This window comes from Rattus norvegicus, chromosome 2 (genome assembly GCF_021556685.1).
Source record: "Rattus norvegicus strain SHRSP/BbbUtx chromosome 2, alternate assembly SHRSP_T2T, whole genome shotgun sequence".
In the NCBI taxonomy this organism is placed as follows: domain Eukaryota; kingdom Metazoa; phylum Chordata; class Mammalia; order Rodentia; family Muridae; genus Rattus; species Rattus norvegicus.
The window spans coordinates 15051114-15065152 of record NC_141535.1 but is presented as its reverse complement, the minus strand read 5'-3'; the positions used below and the strand labels follow the sequence as shown (position 1 = coordinate 15065152).

The 14039-nt window shown below is 37.0% G+C and overlaps 1 long non-coding RNA gene across 2 annotated transcripts in view; it reads right to left on the bottom strand.

Annotated features, from left to right (window-relative positions):
- Nucleotides 1-395: 395 nt before the first annotated feature.
- Nucleotides 396-14039, bottom strand: part of LOC120100657 (uncharacterized) — an 88041-nt gene continuing 74397 nt past the window's right edge. The window contains exons 3-4 of one of the 2 annotated variants that reach the window (XR_015673594.1): nt 11269-11375; nt 526-2969 (exon numbers count right to left, since the gene is read on the bottom strand). This is a non-coding gene — a long non-coding RNA (uncharacterized LOC120100657). Of the gene's footprint in view, nt 2970-11268; nt 11376-14039 lie in introns of both variants that reach the window. The other variant, XR_015673583.1, reaches the window with a different exon arrangement.

Here is a 14039-nt window from a genome sequence, read left to right as displayed (position 1 = left end):
ATGTAGAGATCCACAAACAGAAACCGTTCAGAGAATAATAGACTTTGGAACACCCAGTTCTAAAAGATATGTCTTCATGACACCTCTCACTCCAGGGCTCAGGCAATTAGGAAGAAGAGGAGACAGAAAGATCTTAAAAGTAAGGAGCAGGGAATGGATGACTGCAAGGAAACTGTGTCTTCTAGGCAAAATAAGACTGATGCAATATAAACTCAATGAGTCTGGGACACCATGCACAGGGCCAACAAAGGTCAAGGGTAGATGGTGTCTGAAAATTAGGAGAGGTAAGAGGATCATGATCTCACATTTCATAAAACAAATAAATATCTCTAGTTGACAAATGTTCAAAAGAAAGTGAAGACAAGAATTTTGCTTTGTTTATGTTTTTTGTTTTTGCCAAAGAAATCTCACTTAATATTCAACCCACACTTAAGTGTAGGCTCCATACCAGGCAGTAGATGATCTACATACATGAATTAAATGCCATCTCTATAACTTGTTCAGTTGCTTTTTTTTTTTCTTTAGCTCTTTGGTGTTTTGATTGCATGAGGTTTGTGGCTGCTCCTGTGTTTTTATGAGTTTTATATGTATGTGTGTAGGTGATAACTTTTCAGTCTTTTTTATACTTATTTTTATTTGCCTGTTTGTTTCTTTTTTAATTTTTTTATTAGATATATTTCTTTACTTACATTTCAAATGTTATTCCCCTTCCTGGTTTCCTTTCCATAAGCCCCCATTCCCTCCGTTCCCCCTCCCCATACAGGTATTCCCCTATACATCCCCCTTACTGCCCCCCATATACCCCTGCACTGGAGGTCCAACTTTGGCAGGACCAAGAGCTTCTCCTTCCACTGGTGCATCCTCTGCTACATATGCATCCTCTGTCCATGTATATTTTTGGGTAGTGGTTTAGTCCCTGGGAGCTCTGGTTGGTTGGCATTGTTGTTCTTATGGGGTTGCAAACTCCTTCAGCTCTTTCAATACTTCCTCTAATTCTCCCCAAGGTGGTCCTATTCTCAGTTCAGTAGTTTGCTGCTAGCATTGACCTCTGTATTGGATATTCTCTGGATGTGTCTCTCAGAAGAGATTTTTATCCAGTCCCTTTCAGCATGCTTCATCAATCTTACCTAGTTTTGGTGGCTGTATATATATGGACCACATGTGGGTCAGGCTCTGAATGGCCATTCCTTGAGTTGCTGCTCTAAATTTTGCTTCCATATTCCCTCCTATGGATTTTTTCCCCTTTTAAGAAGGAGTGAGACCATATGCATTTTGGTTATCCTTCTTGAGCTTCCTGTGTTCTGTGGATTGCATATTGGGCAATTCGAGTTTTTTGGCTAATATCCACTTATCAACGAATGCATACCAAGTGTGTTTTTCTGTGATTGAGTAACCTCACTCAGCATGATATATTCTAGTTCATTCCATTTGCCTATGAATTTCATGAAGTCATTGTTTTTGATAGCTGATTAGTCCTCCATTGTGTAGATATACCATATGTTCTGTATACATTCCTCTGTTGAAGGACATCTGGGTTCTTTCCAGCTTCTGGCTATTGTAAATAAGGCTGCTATGAACATAGTGGAGCATGTGCCTTTGTTGTATGTTGAAGCATCTTTTGGGTACATGCTCAAGAGAGGTATAGCTGGGTCCTCAGGTAGTAGAATGTCCAATTTTCTGAGGAACCACCAGACTGATTTCCAGAGTTGTTGTACCAGTTTGCAATCCCACCAAAAATGGAGGAGTGGTCCTCTTTCTCCAAATCCTTGCCAGCATCTGCTGTCACCTTAGTTCTTGATCTTAGCCATTCTGACTGGTGTGAGGTGGAATATTAGGGTTGTTTTGATTTGCATTTCCCTGATGACTAAAGATGGTGAACATTTCTTTAGGTGCTTTTTGGTCATTCGATAATCCTCAGCTGAGAGTGTTTTGTTTAGCTCCGTACCCCATTTTTAAATAGGGTTATTTGGCTCTCTGGAGTCTAACTTCTTGAGTTCTTTGTATATTTTGGATATAAGGCCTCTATCAGATGTAGGATTGGTAATGATCTTTTCCCAATCTGTTGGTTGTCGTTTTGTCCTAATGACAGTGTCCTTTGCCTTACAGAAGCTTTGCAGTTTTATGAGATTCCATTTGTCGATTCTGGATCTTAGAGCATGAGCTGTTGGTGTTTTATTCAGGAAATTTCCCCCAGTGCCCATGTGTTCGAGTCTCTTCCCCACTTTTTCTTCTATTAGTTTGAGTGTATCTGGGTTGATGTGGAGGTCCTTGATCCACTTGAACTTAAGCTTTGTACATGGTGATAAGAATGGATCATTCTTCTACATGCTAACCTCCAGTTGAACCAGCACCATTTGTTGAAAATGCTATCTTTCTTCCATTGGGTGTTGAAAATCCTATCTTTAGCTCCTTTGTCAAAAATCAAGTGACCATAGGTGTGTGGGTTCGTTTCTGCCTCTTCAATTTTGTTCCAGTGATCTATCTGCCTGTCTCTGTACCAATACCATACAGTTTTTATGACTATTGCTCTGTAATACTGCTTGAAGTCTGGTATGGTGATTCACCCAGAAGTTCTTCTATTGTTGAGTATAGTTTTCACTATCCTGGGGTTTTGTTATTCCAAATGAATTTGCAAATTGCTCTTTCTATCTCTATAAAGAATTGAGTAGGAATTTTGATGGGGATTGCATTGAATCTGTAGATCGCTTTTGGCGAAATGGCCATCTTTACTATATTAATCCTGCCAATCCATGAACATGGAAGATCTTTCCATTTTCTGAGATCTTCAATTTCTTTCTTCAGAGACTTGAAGTTCTTGTCATACATATCTTTCACTTGCTTGGTTAAAGTCACACCAAGATATTTTATGTTATTTGGGACTATTGTGAAGGGTGTCATTTCCTTAATTTCTTTCTTAGCCTGTTTATAAAGAAGGCAGGGAATTGGTTGGGTTGGAATGTAGGAAGAATCTGTGAAGAGATGGGCAAGGGAAGTTGTGATCAGAATATATTGTATGATAATTTAATTTTCAGTAAAAATACAAAACAAAATTATTAAATAAATAAAATACCACATTAGAGTACATGTAGAGAACTGTGGTCCTACCCTTATAGATAAGCATATTGTTTTTAAATACATTCATTTATTCAAACATCTAAAATTCTTAGCTCTCAATTCCACATAGATAACTTTTTCTTTATAGAAAATCAGGTAGCCACTAAATTGTTCAAATTTCTGTATAGTTAGAAATCAATAATTTAAATTATACATTTAACAACACATGAGTCAAGGATCACTTTATTCTGATAATAAGAAAATACTTAGTCTCAAAATAAATAAATGGGATGCAGTGATGACAGCAAAAGTACTCAAAACAAAGAAAGAAACAATCTACTACTTTCAGTATCAATTGCAGAATGAAATTTGAAATTTAGTTACCAACTTAGTTTAAGAAGTTCACAAGCAGCATATGAAACTCAACACACACATACACCTACACACACACACACACACACACACACACACACACGCACACACACATACACATATATAAAACATATCTGTGGTAAATATAATAAATATAAAACTAACAGCATTTCATTTTAAAATAAATAAAACTAATTTCTCAAGAAGGCCTATGTATAGTAATGCTAAAAATAAAAATAGAAAAATTGACAATTTCACCTCTACTTACTTTAACTTTCTCAAGTTCTTTGTGAAAGTAAAAAAATAAGATTAAAATCATTTCATTAGTTTTTAAATTAGAAGATAGTGAATAGCGAGTCACTAATGGCAAGTTATCAGTGTACACTCAAGAGAAGAATGTACTGTAGTATGTTTAGTACTTTAGTACTTTAGTATATTTCAGATAATCAGTATATATCAAATATATATATATATATATATAATACGTGTAACATATATATAACACATATTACACACACACACACACACACACACACACACACACGTAATTGTTGGTGTCACTATTTCAAGCACATGGGATACAGAAGCAGGTGATCTAAGTTCAAGCCTAGTCTGTTTTACAGAGTGACTTTGAGAAGCTCTTCAAAACCCCAAACAAAAAGTCAAAATAAAATAAAAACAAACAAAAACAGAACAGTTTGGTAAGTTGTTATATAAGCAGAATTTTCTTGTGTGTGTGTGTATGCGCGCGCGCATGTGTGTGTGGGGGGGTTGTTAATTTAGATGTGCAAGAGAATAAAAATAATACAGTCACAGAATTCTTCAAGCAGGGCCCATTTCAGAAAAATTGTTCTTCTGTGTGTCAAGATGTCTAATAAAGCTATAGTACATATGAGTATTAAGTGTATGGGACTGGATTAAATCAACTAGTATAAAACTTGTGTTTAGAACAAGGAAGTCAAATCTTTTTACTCCCTCATATTTAATCTATTATGCAAATGTTTTAAAGTGACCTCTCTTCACCATTCATTATATGAATTTGATTATCTCTAGAAGCATGTCTTTTCCCTCTGGAGCAGTGACCCCTTTTGATTTTCTCCTTCATTTCTACTTCCTGTGCACTGATATTTTTCAAACACCAACCAAATTGAATAAAACAGTGCTCAGACTGCAGCAATGGGGAAAATATACTGTTACCTTCTGATTTAGGATAAAAACAAGTTCATATCCTCATCCTATCTTCCTTATTTATTCTTTAAGCATATCCTCTTGATCAAGAGCAAAAGTTTTCTTGTACAGACATATAAGTAAGTCAGTCAGTCAGTCAGTCAGTCAGGAAAATAAAACAACCAAAAGCATCCTAATAAAACATATCCGTATATCGAATCATGACATCTAATGGGAATGTTGGTGTTTTGAACAAGAGTACAATCACATGTTTCCAAATATTAAAAGGAGAAGAAGATCATGTTCCTGACATCATAGAATACAGAAAAATCAATGCCAGATGGGTTAAAAGTCTTAGAGGCTGATCATTTTAAACAAAATATTTAAACAAAATTATGATATATTTGGTATGTTTATGAGTTCTGAGAAGTAAACAGATTTCTTAAATGAAACAATTACAGTAAAAATACCATTTTCTTGATTCACATTCAATTTATAAATTCTGTTGATCAAAAAAGTAGTATGGTTTGTATTCTTGTGATTACAAGAAAATTCACAATAAGTCATTAAGACTATAAAATGTACACAAATGGAGAATGTTGTCAGAACACATATAGATAAAAGTCTTCTTAACATCACTGGATATTGTAAACAGCCTACCAGCACAAGAAACAAAAATATGAACACATGTTGCACAGAAAAGAAATACTCAACAGTGAATGGAATATTTCCATCTACATTAAGAAAAATTAAAATTAAAAAATAGAAACTACTGTTTTACTAACTATAATAAAAGCTATTATTTTAAAAACCTTACTGGGATTTTGAGAAAGTCTTAATAATTTAAGTCTTTGTGCAAGTAGAAAATTGAATTTCATATAGTGAAACTAAAAACATACATTTTATAATTTTGGAAGCTATACGGTGTCTTCCATAAAAATTCTAATCCAATGGATCAGGTACATACAATTGTTCTTATAGAAGCATTATAATAATAAAAGGGAAATTAATGAAACACATAATCATTACTGGGGAAATTTCAATAAATTTCTTCATGTTAAAATATTTCAGTATACAAAAATCTAATTCATTCTACCTACACATGCCTATCTAGATAAATATATAGTTAGACATAGTATTGAAGAAAGCATGAAGTTGAATACAATTTTTACAGGCTTCTAAAACAGGCCAAGTTAGACTTATTAGTTTAATAGAAAGAACACACAAAGAAGTGTAGGGATTAACACAGGGTTGAGAGAAGTTAACAACTAAAAAAGAATGTTCTGAGTTGCTACATCGATATGAATTAAAATTTTCATAAAGAGACAGTGACCTTGATCTTTACTGCTTTATTTTGCCATAGAAAATGTTTTCACCAGGATATATGTTGTGAAGATGGAGGAAATGTGGGAATTATATGTATATTACAGTATATAAAAATATACCAGTTAAATGTCACACATGTACACACACAGACACACATGTACACAGACACACATATACATACGTACACATACACATGTATACACACATATTGAAGACTACATCTGGTTTTAGAAGCCATCATCCAGAAGACTTATTAAGTTGAAACATCAGTTTCTGGGTAGAAAAAGATAAAATATTTGAGCATTTTATAGATTTACTACCTGGGGCTTTCCATTTGAACAGTTCAAGTTTCAGTCTCTAATGTGTATCATTTTGTTACTCATAAGAGTCATAGTTCAGAAATGGCAGTAGTACTTCTCTTGTCGGACTCTAACTAATTAGGCTCCCTAATTGAAAATCAATGAAGTCCAAATGTAGCCATATATATATGACAGGCTGCTTTCACATCTTGTTCATTTTTCAAAACCAAATTATATCTGAAGTCGGCTTGTGTAAACTCATAGTAAACACTTTTGCTAGTATAATGTTTTATTTATTATTAGATTTAAATGAACAGAATCTATAACAAAGTGCTTAAGTGAAAAACTTAATATTAGACATAAATATATAAATATAAACCTCAGCTCACCAATTCTTCATAGAAAAAAGTTTTATAAAGGAAATACTGTACCTCATAAATAGTTTTTTATCTCTATCATTCATTGGTAATACAAAGACCATAAGAAAGGTCAGCTACTCTGTTTGAGGTCTCTCATGTATCTATGATCATCAACAGTTTTCAATTTATTTCATAACATGTCATAATTGATATTAAAATCATGGCCATTAGATGGGAGCACTGGTTCCATGCTTGATACTCCTTCAAAGATAGTTATTTATTCTTCATATGCTATTGTTTTCCATACCTCTCTTTATTTAACCCCCTCACTCAGAAAGATCAAACTTAGAAATCTCACATATTGACAATAATGTGTCTATAGACACAATAGGGGGTCTCCCTTCAGTCAATGAGCTTTCCAGGTAGGAACAAGGCATTGAAACATTAAACAAGTATTATAAAAATAATGATAGCATTTTAGAACACAAAACACAAGGCTTAATTATTGACAAATTAAGTGAGATGGAAATATCAGGAAAAAATAAGAAACATATTCATTTTAAAAAAGAGGAAAGAAGATATCAGGAAAACAAACATGAAAAGAGTTCTACAAGCTGAGGTTGGGAGCTGTCCTGAAGTGTACAGCAGGTGAAGTGCCACAACTGGAGGGCCCAGAGTCCCTTTGAACTATTTAGAGTTAGTGACCTCACAGGCTGAGAGAGGGCCTCAGCTTTAGCACAGCTGCTCTCCCGAATTGTAAATAGCATGAGAACGAATGCAAATTGATAAAATAGTTACAGCTAAACCAACTGTTGAGAAATAGACGTCTCTAAGCCATTAAGTCTAGTTCATTACACAAAGTTGTAAGTCCTTCTGTAAATAATGGGAAGTAGAACATTTAGCCATATCAAACTCAACAGATTTGTGCTTAACTCTAGCTCAGTGATAAAATTTTTAAAATACACTTTCAGTTTTATGGGACAAACATGATACATAAAATTGTATGTAATTATGGTGTATGAGATAAGGATTTGGTAAGCATTGAGGAATGATTTTACAGTGAGGTTAGTAATATTTTTATCGTATGATTTATCTTTTTGTTTTCTTTTTACTTCTACCTGTTTTAGAAAATTTCATCTATGCAATACAGTATCCTTAAACTATACTTGTCACAGTGTACATTAGATTTCTAGGACATGGGACTAAATCCTACAGTAGGCTATAGATGTATCTATGATGGAACTCAACATAGTTATTGTCAGAGTTAGCTGTACCTGTCAACTTGATCCAACCCAGATTCATCTCAGAAGAGGGAACCCAGTTAAAAAAATAGTTTGATCATATTGGCCTGTGGTCAGGCCTATGTGACTTTGATATAGAAAGGCCCAATCAACTGTGCAGTGTCATCTCTAGGAATGTAGGCCCGGTCTATGTAAGAAAGGTAGATGAACAAGAGCTTGGAGCCATCCAGACAGCAGCATTGTTCTGTGATCTCTGCTGGGTTTCTGCCTCCAGGTTCATAGCTTGAATATGGGGTCCTGCCTTCACTTAGTGGTGGATTGTGATGTAGGGATTGTAAACTAAATGAACCAGGCCTTTCCATCCAAAGTTACATGTGACCAATGTCATATCACAGCACCAAGCAAACTAAGAGAATGTTCCTTAACTATGCCTAACTCCTAGCTATATACATTCAGTTGGAGGATTTAGTATGGCACATCATCCAATAGTTTTATAACTGTTACTTAGGTAACTAGTTTCTAAAAGGTTTTCAGAACAGATCATAAAAAGTTCATACCTTATAAGACTATTTGGCTAAAATGTCCAGGAGTTGGGAGGCCATAGACTCAAGAGCAGAGCCTGCTTTTGATATTTGCTAAACTGTCAGGCTGCCAAATTGCCTGCTAAATACTTTTGTTGATGTCCACAGTCCTGGGCTGCTCTCAGACCTGGTCAGAGAAATTTTTTTTTCCAGTGGTCTGAAGTCAACACAGAGTAGTATAATTGGTCAAAGCATGAAGATAAGACATTCACTGCTCAGTCCTACATGGGACATAGTTTTCACTTGCCAGTATCCAATCAAGGTTCAGAGAACATGGCAGGAAAGGATGCTGGAAGAATGCAAACCTGTGAAATGGGAGGAAGTGTTCTGCCATTCGGTTTGCCAGCTATGACATGGCTCCCTACTTCATGAATTCAAGCAGCTGTGGTTACCTACATTAGATTAAGGAAACCAAAATTCCTACACAGATGGGGGATATTATCTATAAACCCCACTCCTTACAGACTAGCAATTGGCAGTTCATAGCTAATGAGTAAAGGGGGAAAGCATTCTAATTTGAAGGTGTGACTGTTGACAGGTAGCTCCACACCTTATTAGTATGTACAGCAATGATTTGACATGGTAAACTTTCAGAATAAAAACAAGACAAGAAAATAGTTCGACGGGAGAGAGGAAAGTCAAAAGGAAAATAAAGGAAATTGTATATGACCATATTTTGTTGATAGTTTATTAAATTCTGAAACATTATGTTGGGACATGACAAAATAAAAAGAAAACACCACAAAATTCACATATTGATAAGCATATTTATTTTTCTTATTAATTTCTATGAATATTGACATGCTGATAGACACAGATATCTACTTGATTATTAATATAAAAATGAAAAATGTTGATATTTCTGTAGTAAAATCCTGAAAAAAATCTCTTCTTTCCTTTAGAGTATGTTAGTACAGTGTATGGGGAAAATAGGGCAAGTGATTTAATGTTCAAGGTCAAAAGCTAAACTCACCATAATAATCAGCGAGCATTTAAAACATTCAACAACATAGCAGGGTTGGGAGGGGTGGCGGACATTTTACCTCAGCTCCCAGAAATACTATTCTGAGGCCCACGTATCTAAACGTTTAGGATAAATAATTATTACCTGGAAAGATGTGTGTGTGTGTGTGTGTGTGTGTGTGTGTGTGTGTGTGTGTGTGTGTGTGAGAGAGAGAGAGAGAGAGAGAGAGAGAGAGAGAGAGAATTCTTTCTTTTTTCCCAAGAGTCTCAGATCAAGCTAGATCACAAATAACGTCTGAAGAGCAGTAGCGTAGCCTAATAATTACCCTTCAATGGGATTCATTGTTGCATTGGAAGAGCTGATTTTCTAGTCACAGATGTGTGCTGCTCTCGTGATTTCAATCGCTCTTTTATTGATGACTCAACACTAATATTTTTATAGGGTTCTCTTCCACTCTAACATTTCTCTGAACCCCGGATACTTATTTAATGAAGCCCACACAAGGGGATGAACACTCCTCTGGGAGTGGGGAGATACAACCATGTCATATTTTTATCATGATCTTGAGTTTCCTGACAGAATTTGAGTTATTTCTTCCTTGGTCAATACCTTTTACTTTGATAAAGATCTTTTTTAAATATTCTTTTTTTTTAATTTTACTTATGCTCTTTTTTTCTCACACATATCAGCTGTTGTTTGCTGCCTGTTTGGTGGTCCAGTGTCTGAGATATCTTGGGGATCGAGATTAATTGTGACTGCTGATTCTCCTACAGGTTTGCCCTCCTCCTCAGCTTCTTCCAGATTTTTGCTAATTCAACCACAGGGGTCAGCAGCTTCTGTCCACTGGTCGGGTGAAAATCTCTGCATCTGACATAAATGACTCTTTCTGCTGTTTGTTGGGTCTTTCAGAGCGCAGTCATGGTGTCAGGTCTTGGGACCTCCCTTGAGCTGGATCCCACTTTGGACCTGTCCCTGGACCTGCTTTTCCTCAGGTTCTTCTCCAAATCCATCTCTGCAGTCCTTTCAGACAGGAAGAATTGAAAGCAGCCTAAAGATCTTTATCCTGAGAGGCGAGAGACTCATGACAAAGATCTTTTGTGCTGTTTTCTCCCGCTCTGACCTAAACCAGCCACTGTGAGGTAAGCTGGGCTAGAAGCAACACTCCCGCACCTAGGGTGCCCAGGAAATTGTCTAAGCGGATGCAGGAGGGTTGTAAGAGCGAAAGAGCAGGGAATTTGCTGTGAGACTGTCTTCTAGTAATGTCAGAAGATATACTCATAAAGTCTCATTAGCATGACCGCCCAAATGTGAGCTGGAGAGGGACTACAGGAGTGGACATGCAAAATAGAATGGAGAAAAATCCCTGAGGTCTCAACCCCACACAAACAACTACAAGTAACATGGGAATGCTCACGGGGGAGAAAGTCTTCTCTAGGAAAGAGAACAGCCATACCAAATGGTCAGCTCTGATACATTCAAGTAACATTGTATGACTGCTTAGGACATGTTTAGTAGTACATGTGACTATGCAGATACACACATACAAGTGCATACTCATACATATACATATACACATGCAATAGCAATTAATAAAAATAAGAGGTCACAAATAGAGCTGGGGTGAATGTATAGGAGGGACTGGTAGGAGGAAAGAGAAGAGAGAAATGTCGTAATTATATTGTAATCTCAAAAAAATTTAATAAAAAGATTTAATACCTAGCTATAAGTTGCATGTAGTCTAGAGAAGATCTTCGAGAATTAGTGAGAATATTCAAGTGTCAAATATTCAAGACCAAGCAAGTTTATGATTATTACCAATAGAAAGAAAGAGACAAGTTACACTAAGAACTAAAACCATGTGTAGAGTATGGAAAGATGAAGCACTGGACAGAAGAGAAAGTATACTTCTCATTAAGGGGATGGATTTTCCTTCTTAGTATGTCTTCACAGATTCAGTGTTTCATTCGGTAGGACTTCTGGGTCAGTGATGGATAGACACAGTTGGATTAACTCTTAAGGGAAAGAACAGAAAATTAGGATGTAATGGTAAAAGGCATGTGAAAAGTAACATCTCAGCAAAGGGGCAGAGTCAAAACTAAGATTCTAGGTACAGCAATGCCAAGCAACCAGAGCTTCCAGGGACTAAGCCACTACCTAAAGACTAAACATGGACTGACCCTGGACTCTGACCTCTTAGGTAGCAATGAATATCCTAGTAAGAGCACCAGTGGAAGGGGAAGCCTTTGGTCCTGCTAAGACTGAACCCCGAGTGAACGTGATTGTTGGGGGGAGGGCGGCAATGGGGGGAGGATGGGGAGGGGAACACCCATAAAGAAGGGGAAGGTGAGGGGTTAGGGGGATGTTTGCCTGGAAACCGGGAAAGGGAATAACACTCGAAATGTATATAAGAAATACTCAAGTTAATTAAAAAAAAAAAAAAACAACTAAGATTCTATTATTTTGACCAGTAGGGAGTAGCTTTCCTTGGATAAAAAACAAAGCCCCTTGCTTTTCATATAATCCTTTAATTCACATGGAGAATAGAAGCAGTATTTCTCCTTTAGTACTGGCAGGGAAATAGGAGGTAATGATGAAAGCTGATTATGGAGATGAATTGACTTTCAGTAGCTACATGGCCTTCCTGCAGCTCTAACCATCCTGGTCCAAGCAAAGACAAACCAAGCTTTGAGTCTCATTTCTTACAAGTTATTCTATAATTTACCCAGTTGCTTAAACTGCTTTAAACATCAAATTATTTCAAGACTTCTGTGGAAATACACCAAGCATTTTTCTGTATTAAAAAGGTGAGAACACCAAATTAACGTTAAATAATCATTTTATTGATTTATGAACCCATAGCCTGGAAAACCTAGGATTACTTTCTTTCTGTTTCTTTTAACACACAATGCCAGTGTAGAAAAATTAAAGCTCAGATAAAAATATCCATTTTCCTTGCAAGAATGGGGCAACATATGTGTACTCTAGACTTAGAAAGAGTTCCTTAAGTCATTTAAAATGAAGCAGAACTTCTGGTACGCTATTTGACACAGTAACTCCTGACCTAGTCTTTTTTAGGTGAAGAGTCTTATAAATATGGCATTCTTTTTTATTGAAAAGAATAGTAATTTTTAATGTTATTACAAATTAATAAGGCCTTTCTCCAAAGATAGACATTGGCAATTTTTGTATTATTGGCTGTTTTAATTTGTCAGTGTGTTCTATATCCACCAATTTAACATAAAAGTATTCAGAACCAGGATCTACTAGTAAACAAAATCAAATTGTTGTTTTCTTCCTTTTAAAGAAATTTAGTAACATAGGATTGGTCTATTTGATCATTTCTATTAATGTACAAACTTTAACAATAAGGAAATAGTACTATTAACTATTTTTATATAAATACAAATGTTAATATAGCCAATGCGCTCATGCATGAAAATATTGCCTCTCTGAAACCATAAATTTCTGTGCTTGGTGGTAATTGGATATAAAATTTTAGGCAAGATTACAGGAGAAACAGCTCAGCTGTCACAGAGAACTAGATGCTCTTCCAAAGGACCTGAGTTTGGTTCAATAAACTCATATCCGATGACTTACCTGCTGTGTGTCCGATGCTGATTTCTGGCCTATGTGGGCATCTGCCTACCCATGGCATACATATGCACATAAATAGAAATACATCTTTTTTCAAAAGCCCTTTCTTTCTTGGTATTCTTTTTCTCTGAGAATAATTTTAGGTACTCCATAGTAGCAATAATATCCAATGTAGTCATGTTAATAGAAAGAATAGCAGCAGCTCTCTGCTGCCAGACCCCGTGAGAGAGAGAGACCTCACAGCCTGGTCAGGTGGGCACTCCTGAGGCTGCAGAGTGGAAGAGACCACCAACACTGCTCACCCCTGCCCACATCCCTGGCCCAAGAGGAAACTGTGTAAGGCCTCTGGGCTCCCGTGGGGGAGGGCCCAGGAGCGGCAGGACCCCTGCCTGAGACACCGCCAGAACCTGAAGGAAACAGACCGGATAAACAGTTCTCTGCACCCAAATCCCGTGGGAGGGAGAGCTGAACCTTCAGAGAGGCAGACAAGCCTGGGAAACCAGAAGAGACTGCTCTCTGCACACACATCTCGGACGCCAGAGGAAAAAGCCAAAGACCATCTGGAACCCTGGTGCACTGAAGCTCCCGGAAGGGGCGGCACAGGTCTTCCTGGTCGCTGCCGCTGCAGAGAGGCCGTGGGTAGCACCCCACGAGCGAACTTGAGCCTCGGGACCACAGGTAAGACCAAATTTTCTGCTGCAAGAAAGCTGCCTGGTGAACTCAAGACACAGGCCCACAGGAACAGCTGAAGACCTGTAGAGAGGAAAAACTACACGCCCGAAAGCAGAACACTCTGTCCCCATAACTGACTGAAAGAAAGGAAAACAGGTCTACAGCACTCCTGACACACAGGCTTATAGGACAGTCTAGCCACTGTCAGAAATAGCAGAACAAAGTAACACTAGAGATAATCTGATGGCGAGAGGCAAGCGCAGGAACCCAAGCAACAGAAACCAAGACTACATGGCACCATCGGAGCCCAATTCTCCCATCAAAACAAACATGGAATATCCAAACACACCAGAAAAGCAAGATCTAGTTTCAAAATCATTTTTGATCATGATGCTGGAGGACTTCAAGAA